The following is a 9,506-nucleotide window of genomic DNA, read 5'->3' as shown; positions in this document are numbered from 1 at the left end:
GATTGTTAAAGTAACTAATGGATTAGTAACATGTACAAATGTTTCTCAACCTCAACAACTCCCAGAATTCCCCATGCTGACTGGGGTTTTCTAGGAATTAAAATCCACCCCTCCTAAAGTTTGCTGAGGCTTGAAGAAATACTGTTGTAGAGATAGTCCTTGACTTAACAACGTGACTGTTTGAAGTTACAACATCCCTGACAAAAAATGATTTATGCCATTTTTCACACTTACAACCATTACGGGATCTCCATGGTCATATATACAACAATAATGAATGAATGAATGAATGAATGAATGAATGAATGAATGAATGAATGAATGAATGAATGCTGTGGCTGCACTAGCTCTTTATTGTAACAAGCCACAAATCATGAAAAGTGTTTTGCCTCAGTAGTAATTTCCAGCATAATCTTTACGACTTGGGTGTAAAATGGGATTGAGATGTAATGAAATCATTCATGAATATAGAGCTAGATTGGATTAACACCTTACTTCTGGAAGATTCTTCTCTAAAGAAGAATAAGAGCACTGATCCGGTCATTGAGAGGCTGCCACAAAACACCAGAAGGCAAGATAAGAATAAACAGATGGTAATTAATCAAGGAGAGAAGCAAAAATTATATATTTTTTCTTTCTTTTCTTTTTTTTGAAGTCCAAAGTGAAGATTAAAAATCAGTAGTGGTTCTAGATTTTAAAGTTGAAGTACAGCATGAGTCTGCTAAGGTATTATTTTATTTTTTAGGCTGGAAAACACTCTAGGGGAGGTATTAGAAGGTGGGAGAGGGAGTAGAAAGGGAGGAAGAAAAGGTGAGTGAAGTTGAGTAAGGAAGTGGTAAGTGATAGAGAGAAGGAAAGAGAGGACAAGGATGAGTGAAGGAAAAGTAGGTAGGAGGAGAAAAGGGGTTTGATGAAGGAGGGAATGTGCAAGAAAGAAAAGAAAGGGCAGATTGGTGCTGGTCAAAAGCGGGGTGAATCAATTAATTAAGATTTTGGCTTATGAAATAAAGAATAATTTGGAATTATGTGCATGTAATATTGAAAGGTATATTATACATGTTAAAAATTTTATGTGAAGGTGCAGGGGAAAAATTGAAACAAAAGGAGAGAAGCAATCTGAAATTAAGGAGAAACTATGTATAGTTATAAACTACAGTATATAACTAAATGAGGACAATTAACCAGTGGAACAACTTGCCTTCAGAAACAGTGGGTGCTTCATCCCTGTAGGTTTTTAGGAAGAGACTGGACGGTCACTTGTCTGAAATGGTATAGATTCTCCTGCTTGAGCAGTGGACTGGACTTCAAAGTTCCTTCCAACTCTATTCTAATTTTCCCCCTTTCCTTTTCTCTCCTTACTTTCAGGAAACGTTGTTGGTGAGCTTAAAGATGCTGTTTTCACAGCAAGATTTGCTGGGGGAACACAGGCAGAAGGAAAAGACCAGTTTTGCAAAACTGACAGCCATCAAACTTAATGTCCTTTCAATTAAAGTGATGGATTGCATTTTAAGGCCATTCAAAAACAGCAATGAATTTTACTAGCCTCCATAATGTAGGCTCTCCTGTGTTTGCTCTTAAATCAGATCCAATATCAATTGCCTCGCTGAAGGAGCCTTTCAGGGTGCCCTGAATTAGAGCAGTGTTTCCCAACCTTGGCAACTTGACGATATCTGGACTTCAACTCCCAGAATTCCCCAGCCAGCAAATGCTGGCTGGGGAATTCTGGGAGTTGAAGTCCAGATATCTTCAAGTTGTCAAGGTTGGGAAACACTGCATTAGAGAACAACCTGCCTTGTAAAATAAAAGCCAGTAGATATAATTTTATACCTTAAGATATTAAAGATCATGATTTAACATTCCATTGGGGGAAATTAAAGAGTTAACTCCCTAGAGTGTTCACACCCTTGGTGGAATACATCCACAATTGCAATATAGGGGTTTTTTTTTTGTTTAATTGTGTGATACTTTCAGGTTTTAATCTTGAGGTAAATGCCAGCAATACCTTCCAGCCCTTAAAAATCTCCTTCCTTTTTGAAATGTCCCAATCGTCCCCACAGGGGATGCTTACCCTAACCACTAGGCCCCATGGCCCCCCAGACATTCCAGAAGATATGCCAAGGATTGGTTAGTGCTCATCGGGGCTTATAAAGTGATAAAAACCCCAGCAGATAGCTGGAGAGATAAAAACCACAGGAGTCAAGGTCTCTCCCTCTTTTCTCAGCCCCTCCCTCCAGGACAATGTATCAAAGGCCCTTCAGGCTCCATTGTCTTGCTAAATGTGCTGTCAAGTTATCAATTGCTCTTCTTGGGTCCTTGATGGCTCTCCTGGTGGGTCGGTTTCCTGGAGTCCTATTTTCTGTTGCCTACGTGGGGCTGCGGCCCACCCCCCTCCCAGCTCACTTCCAAAAGGATCCATCAGCTTCCCCCAACAATGAGGCATTCACACCTCTCTGCTTGCTGGCAGCACCTCCTCCCCAAATTTATCCAACTCTAGTTGTAAACAACCTTCATCCTCTGCCCTGGAAAAAAAAAATCAAGGTCATTTGATCCTGCAAGAGATCAGGCTCCACTGTGCCTATCCAGTGCATTTTATTATTTTAATTTTAATTTTGTCCCATCAGAGCTAAGAGAATGAGTTACAAAAATCAGATCGTGGTGGTCTTAAAGCAAGCCAGTCTCTAGGATTAAGCCCACCTGTCTCTTTGCAGAGTCCAAGGCAGGTTTGTTTGGCAGAGGTGTATAGATTACTAGATCCAGATAATACACTGCTCAAAAAAAAAATAAAGGGAACACTTAAACAACACGATATAACTCCAATTAAATCAAACTTCTGTGAAATTAAACTGTCCACTTAGGAAGCAACACTGATTGACCATCAATTTCACATGCTGTTGTGCACATTCAACTTTGTACAGAACAAAGCATTCAATGAGAATATTCCATTCATACAGAACTAGGATGTGTTATTTGAGTGTTCCCTTTATTTATTTTTTAGCAGTATAATTGCAACAGGTACTTGAATGAGAAACAAAATGTTTTCAAGGGGGAAAACCCCCCCAAGAGAGTCCAGTTACCTTTGGAAAAGCACTTTATTAGACTAGTGAATAGAATAGAATTCTTTATTGGCCAAGTTTGATTGGACATGGACACACAAGGGATTTGTCTTTGGTGCATATGTTCTCAGTGTACATAAACAAAAATATACATTTGTCAAGAATCATGAGGTGCAACACTTAATTATTGTCATAGGGGTCAAATAAGCAATGAGGAAACAATATTAATAAAAATCTTAAGGATATAATCAATAAGTTACAGTCATACAGTCATAAGTGGGAGGAGATGGGCGATAGTAATGATGAGAAAAAACTAGAAGTAATAGTAGTGCAGACTTCGTAAATAGTTTGACAGTATTTGTTTAGCAGAGTGATGGCGTCTAGGAAAACTTTGAGTGTCTCCATTGACTTTGCTGTGTTTTGTGCAAGCCCATGGATTGCCATTTGTTTAGGGTTGTGTTTAGTGTGCAAACCAGGTAACTTGGTTGATTCAGTAAATCAGGGCTAAATCAAATTGTTGCAAATATTATTTGGATCTTGTTGAACTCTACACACTTCTGCTAAATAAATAGTCTCTTTGCAGAAGCTGCTTGGATGAGAGGCAAAATGTTTTCAAGAGGACCCCTCCCCCACCTCCACACACCCACACCAGAAAGTCCAGTTGCTTTGGGGACAACACCTGCTAAACTACCAAAAAAAGTCACCCTAGATTAAAGCTAATCAAGGATATTGTGTAAACTTGTGTGAGTGCAGCTGAGGCATATAAAGAGTGGAGGGGTATCATATTGCCTATTTCACCTTGATTAGATTAACAGGGTGGAAGGGACCTTGTAGGTCATCTAGTTCAAACCCCACCATCACCCTAAAGCAGGAGTTCCTATACCATTTCAGACAAATGGCAGTCCAATTAGCCTTTGAAGGTCTCAAGCCTTGGAGCTTTCACAACCTTCACAGGCAATCTGTTCCACTGGTTGATTGCTCTCACTGTCAGAATGTTCCTCCTTATTTCCAGGTTGAATCTCTCTTTGGGCAGTTTCCATCCATTGTTCCTTGTCTGGCCTTCTGGTGCCTTGGAAAACAGTCTGAACCCCTCCTCTGTGTGGCAGCCCCTCAAGTATTGGAACCCTGCTATCATGTCTCCCCTGGTCCTTCTCTTTGCCAGACTGGCTATGCTCAATTCCTGCAACCTCTCTTCGTATGTTATGCGGCCGCGAGAGCCATCGTGGGGCTTCCCAGATTTGCCCACGTTTCTACAACACTCTGCAGTCTGCATTGGTTGCTGATCAGTTTCCAGTCACAATTCAAAGTGTTGGCAGTGGACCAGAATACCTCTGGAACCGCCTTCTACCGCACGAATCCTAGCGGCCAATAAGGTCCCAGAGAGTTGGCCTTCTCCGGGTCTCGTCGACCAAACAATGTCGTTTGGCGGGCCCCAGGGGAAGAGCCTTCTCTGTGGCGGCCCTGGCCCTCTGGAATCAACTCCCCCCCGGAGATTAGAATGGCCCCCACCCTCCTTGTCTTTTGCAAATTACTCAAGACCCACCTATATCACCAGGCATGGGGGAACTGAGATACCTCCCCCAGGCTTTTATGTTTTATGTTTGGTATGTATGTGTTGTTTGGTTTTAATTGCTGGGGTTTTATATATCTTGTCTTTTAACATTAGATTTGTTTCACTATTATATTGTTTTTATTATTGTTGTGAGCCGCCCCGAGTCTTCGGAGAGGGGCGGCATACAAATCTAATAATAATAATAATAATAATAATAATAATAATAATAATAATAATAATTATTATTATTATTATTATTATTATTATTAGAGTCTCCAGTCCCCTAATCAGCCTGGTTGCTGTCCTCTGCACTTTCTCTAGAGTGTCAAAGTCTTTTTTGTATTGGGGTGACCAAAACTGGATGAAGTACTCTAAGTACTTGTCAAAGCGTGGAACTCATTACCGGACTCCGTAGTATCTTCCCCTAACCCCCAACATTTTACCCTTAGACTATCCACGGTTGACCTCTCCAGATTCCTAAGAGGTCAGTAAGGGGCATACATAAGCACACTAGAGTGCCTTCCGTCCCCTGTCCTATAGTCTCTCCTATATCTCGTATTTCTTCTCTACTATATCCTCTATAATCTTCATTGTCTATTATTGTGTATTGGACAAAATAAATAAATAAAATAATAATAAAAATAAATAAATAAGTAAGTAAAGAAAGAAAGAAAGAAAGAAAGAAAGAAAGAAAGAAAGAAAGAAAGAAAGAAAGTGTGGTCTAACCAAGGCTTTATAGAGTGGTATTAGTACCTCCCTTGTCTTAGGTACTAACTGAGCAGGAGGAAAGGTGGGATATGGCTCTTAAGTAAATATGAAACACCCAAAAGAGCTTCAGGCATTTCCAGTATTATTACTCTGGTTACAAATCTATATTTTCTGCAATATGTAGCTTTATTTGCATGGCAAATAAAGCTACATGGCATCGGACCAGAATACCTTCGGAATCATCTTCTGCCACATGAATCCCAGCGACCGATTAAGTCCCACAGAGTTGGCCTTCTCCGGGTCCCATTGACTAAACAATGTTGTCTGGCGGACCCCAGGGGAAGAGTCTTCTCTGTGGCGGCCCCGGCCCTCTGGAATCAACTCCCCCTGGAGATCAGTACCCCCCCACCCTCCTTGCCTTTTGTAAGTTACTGAAGACCCACCTATGTCGTCAGGCATGGAGAAATTCAGCCCCTGGGTTTATATTATTTATGTATAGTATGTGTTGTATGGTTTTAATAATGGGTTTTTAGATTTTTTTAAAAAAATGTATTAGATTTGTTTACGTTGCTGTTATTGTTGTGAGCCGGTCCAAGTCTCTGAAGAGGGGCGGCATACCCTTAGATTATCTATGGTTGACCTATCCAGATTCCTAATAGGTCAGTAAGGGGCGAGTACAAGTGCACTAGAGTGCCTTCTGTCCCCTGTCCTATTGCTCTCCTATATCTCCTATACCTTTCTTCTATTCCTACATCTCTTCTTCTATTCTTTCATTGATATGTTCTATTACTATATCTTCTTTTCTATTCTTTCTTAGATATATTTTACTATGAGTATCTCCTCTATAACCTTCATCATGCATCATGTGTGTGTGTATATATGTGTGTGTGTGTGTGTGCATTTATATATACAGTATATGTAGATTGTTCTGAGTTCGGGTTTTGCCCCGTGTAATATTTTGAGTGTCTATGCGACATTTCGGTGAAATCACATTCACCATCATCAGGCTGAAGTTTTAAGCTTCGTGTTGCTGTAAATATTTACAGCAACACGAAACTTAAAACTTCAGCCTGATGATGGTGAATGTGATTTCACCGAAACGTCGCATAGAGGGTTTCTTCCCGTGTAGGATTTGGAAATTTCTGGCGACGTTTCGACGAGGTCTCACTCATCATCTTCAGGCTGGTGTTTCTGTCCTTATTCTCAGGCGAACACTGCGAGACCTGAGCTGCCTTCCTTCTATAAATACTGGTGGCTGGGTGTGGTTTGATGGCTCAGCAATTGCCCGCTGTGTAGAAACTTCCTGGTGAGTCAGTGGGGTAACAATTGGGGTCGTTGATGTAGCTGAGGTATGCTGATTAGTTAATGGTTGTAGATTAGGCGTGATATCCTGAGTAGTTGGAACTTGCAGGCTACTTGATTGCTTTACAATGTGTGTTCTGAGTCTGGTTTCTATGGCTGGGATACATTTGAGGGCTGGTTTCCAGATGTCTGGTAAGCGAGAGGTATCATTCCGCTTGTTCATATTTTGGGGATGTTTTTCTATCTCAATGGCTTTGTACAAAATTAGTAATGTTAACTGATCAGCAGTGATTTATTTTTAGGTGCAATAGAATGCAACACACCTGAATATTTAATTTTGTTTTTCCACTAAAGAACAAAGTCAGTTAATACAGTACAGTGAAGATAGAAATATCTCAGGGGTTGCCACAAAGAAGAGGGAGTCAAACTATTCTCCAAAGCACTTGAGGATAGAACAAGAAGCAGTGGGTGGAAACTAAACAAGGAGAGAAGCAACATAAAACGAAGGAGAAATTTCCTGACAGTTAGAACAATTAATCAGTGGAACAAGTTGCCTCCAGAAGTTGTGAATGGCCCAACACTGGAAGTTTTTAAGAAGATGTTGGATAACTATTTCTCTGAAGTAGTGTAGGGTTTCCTATCTAAGCAGGGGGTTAGACTAGAAGACCTCAAAGGTCCCTTCTGACCCTGTTGCTGCTGCTGCTGCTGCTGCTGCTGTTGTTGTTGTTGTTGTTGTTGTTGTTATTATTATTATTATTATTATTATTATTATTATTATTATTATTACACCAAGCACTCCTCATTTTAATCTTGACCTACAAATATTATCCTTTATTCTTGTCAAGAAAGCATAAGGAAGCTACATTTCTGCTTCGCTTCCCACCATTCAGGGCTCATTCAGTGGGCTCAATTTTTTTTCTTTCTATATTTTTGTGGACAGCTTCACTTTTATTGGAAAAGGGATCTACGGTTTTAGAAATAGTCAGGTTTTAGATCATTTCTCTTAAGTAATTGAACAGATATAATGCTTTGGACTTTTATTTAACTGACCTTTCTTTATCTCATTGGTGGACTTGTGCAGAGAGCGATTGTATTTTAGGTGACATTTATGCAGAAATATTGAAATAAAAAGGGAATCAGGCTGTTAAAGAACATGGTGGATGGGCACTATCAAAGCCAATACCAACCATGGCATAGAAAAATTCAAAGTAGTAGTATAATATCTCACTTATGCCGCCAGGCATGGGGGAGTTAAGATATTCCTTCCCCCTAGGCCATTACAAGTTATGCATGGTATGTTTGTGTGTATGTTTGGTTTTATAGTAAGGGTTTTTAGTTGTTTTATTAATTGGACTGTTACATGCTGTTTTTATCATTGATGTGAGCCGCCCCGAGTCTACGGAGGGGGGTGGCGTACAAATCCAATAAATAAATGAATGAATGAATGAATGAATGAATGAATAAATAAATAAATAAATAAATAAATAAATATGAAGGAAGAAAGGAAGGAAGGAAGAAAGGAAAGAAAGAAAGATCTGATGGTGTGAAAGACCTGGTCAACAGAATGGCCAAGAGTCAGATGCGATTGAATGGATAACATCATAATCATCACTGAATATTCAGAAAGCTTCAAAAATGTTTAAGTACCATTGTTTTTTTATTTAATTTTGGAGTAGAGTTTCATTAGACACAATCCAGAAAAAGTGTGAACAATAAGAAAGGCAGGAGATAAAATGAAATCTACTTTAATTCAATCTAATTTACTGTACCTCAGTATTGTTTACAATCTCCCCCTATCTTATCCCCCTGTACCTTATACTTTATATCGTTTTTTTGTTTATTTGTTTTAATCCCACTTGTCTTTCATGGGATCTTATCAATGCCAACCAATCAAGGTATCTTTCTTTTAATGCATTCATTTTTCTTTTGCTATCCTGCAATTAAATCTCTATAAATATATTCTCTCAGACAAAGCTGCCTCAATCTACCTCCTTCATATTGATCCCCTTAGCATTCCATTCCTGCTGATTTTGTAACCTGTTCTCTCTCTGTCTCCTTTCTGCACATCAGGCAAATAATGGCGATATAAAAACTTAGAAATGTCTTGACATCTGGCGCTCTCTCCTAGAAATAACCAAGGAGGGTAAAAAAAAAATGCATCAAAGATAACCAATGGGCATGTCTGAACATGCCCATTGAAGGAACAGCAATGTTTTGATGATCAAGAGCAGGCATGTGAAACACAAATTTATTGAGGGCAGCATCAGGATTGTGTTTGATCTTGGGAGCCTGGGGGATGGCATGACCAAAGTGGTGGCAAAAAATCCAAAGAAATCTTCCCCCAAAGCTGAAAACAAGATGGTGACACATGCGCAGTGCCGGAAACTTAGCTTCTGCACATGCTCAGAAGAAAATAAAATAAAATTCAAAAGAAATTTAGAAAAAGATGATGTACAGTATAAAGACTGTACCTTTAAGGAACTTTTACAGGTTGGCCATAAGAGGGCGCCAACACCGTTCCCTTTGGGGGAAGTTACTTTGTTAGAGATATATTTGCTGTGAGCTGTATTCTTGCTGTGTGCATGGTTTGTAAACTATTAGTAGTATTATATTGTTGATTCTGTATATTGTTGTATATACATGGATACTCAGTCTGAGTCATTGTCTGGCTCAATGTTTCCCAACCTTAGCAACTTGAAGATGTCTGGACTTCAACTCCCAGAATTCCCCAGCCAGCGTTTGCTGGCTAGGGAATTCTGGGAGTTGAAGTCCAAATATCTTCAAGTTTCCAAGGGTGCAAAACACTGGTCTGGCTAATCCACATTTCCTACACTCAAAAACTCTGCTTAATGTGAGTTGAAGGTTTCATACTAAGACATACTAACACGGGT

The 9,506-nt window shown here is 39.6% G+C and overlaps 1 protein-coding gene across 3 annotated transcripts in view; it reads right to left on the bottom strand.

The window, feature by feature from the left end:
- Nucleotides 1–3,102: 3,102 nt before the first annotated feature.
- LOC139160193 (TNF receptor-associated factor 1-like) overlaps nt 3,103–9,506 on the bottom strand; it is a 635,213-nt gene continuing 628,809 nt past the window's right edge. For all 3 annotated transcript variants that reach the window (XR_011557898.1, XR_011557897.1, XR_011557895.1), the window contains one exon: nt 3,103–3,366. The gene's annotated coding sequence lies outside the window, so the exon portion shown is untranslated. The remainder of the gene's footprint in view (nt 3,367–9,506) is intronic.

This window comes from Erythrolamprus reginae, chromosome 2, assembly GCF_031021105.1.
Source record: "Erythrolamprus reginae isolate rEryReg1 chromosome 2, rEryReg1.hap1, whole genome shotgun sequence".
NCBI classification, from domain to species: Eukaryota; Metazoa; Chordata; class Lepidosauria; order Squamata; family Dipsadidae; genus Erythrolamprus; species Erythrolamprus reginae.
Note: the sequence above shows the minus strand (reverse complement) of the source record. Positions and strands in the feature narration are given on the sequence as shown.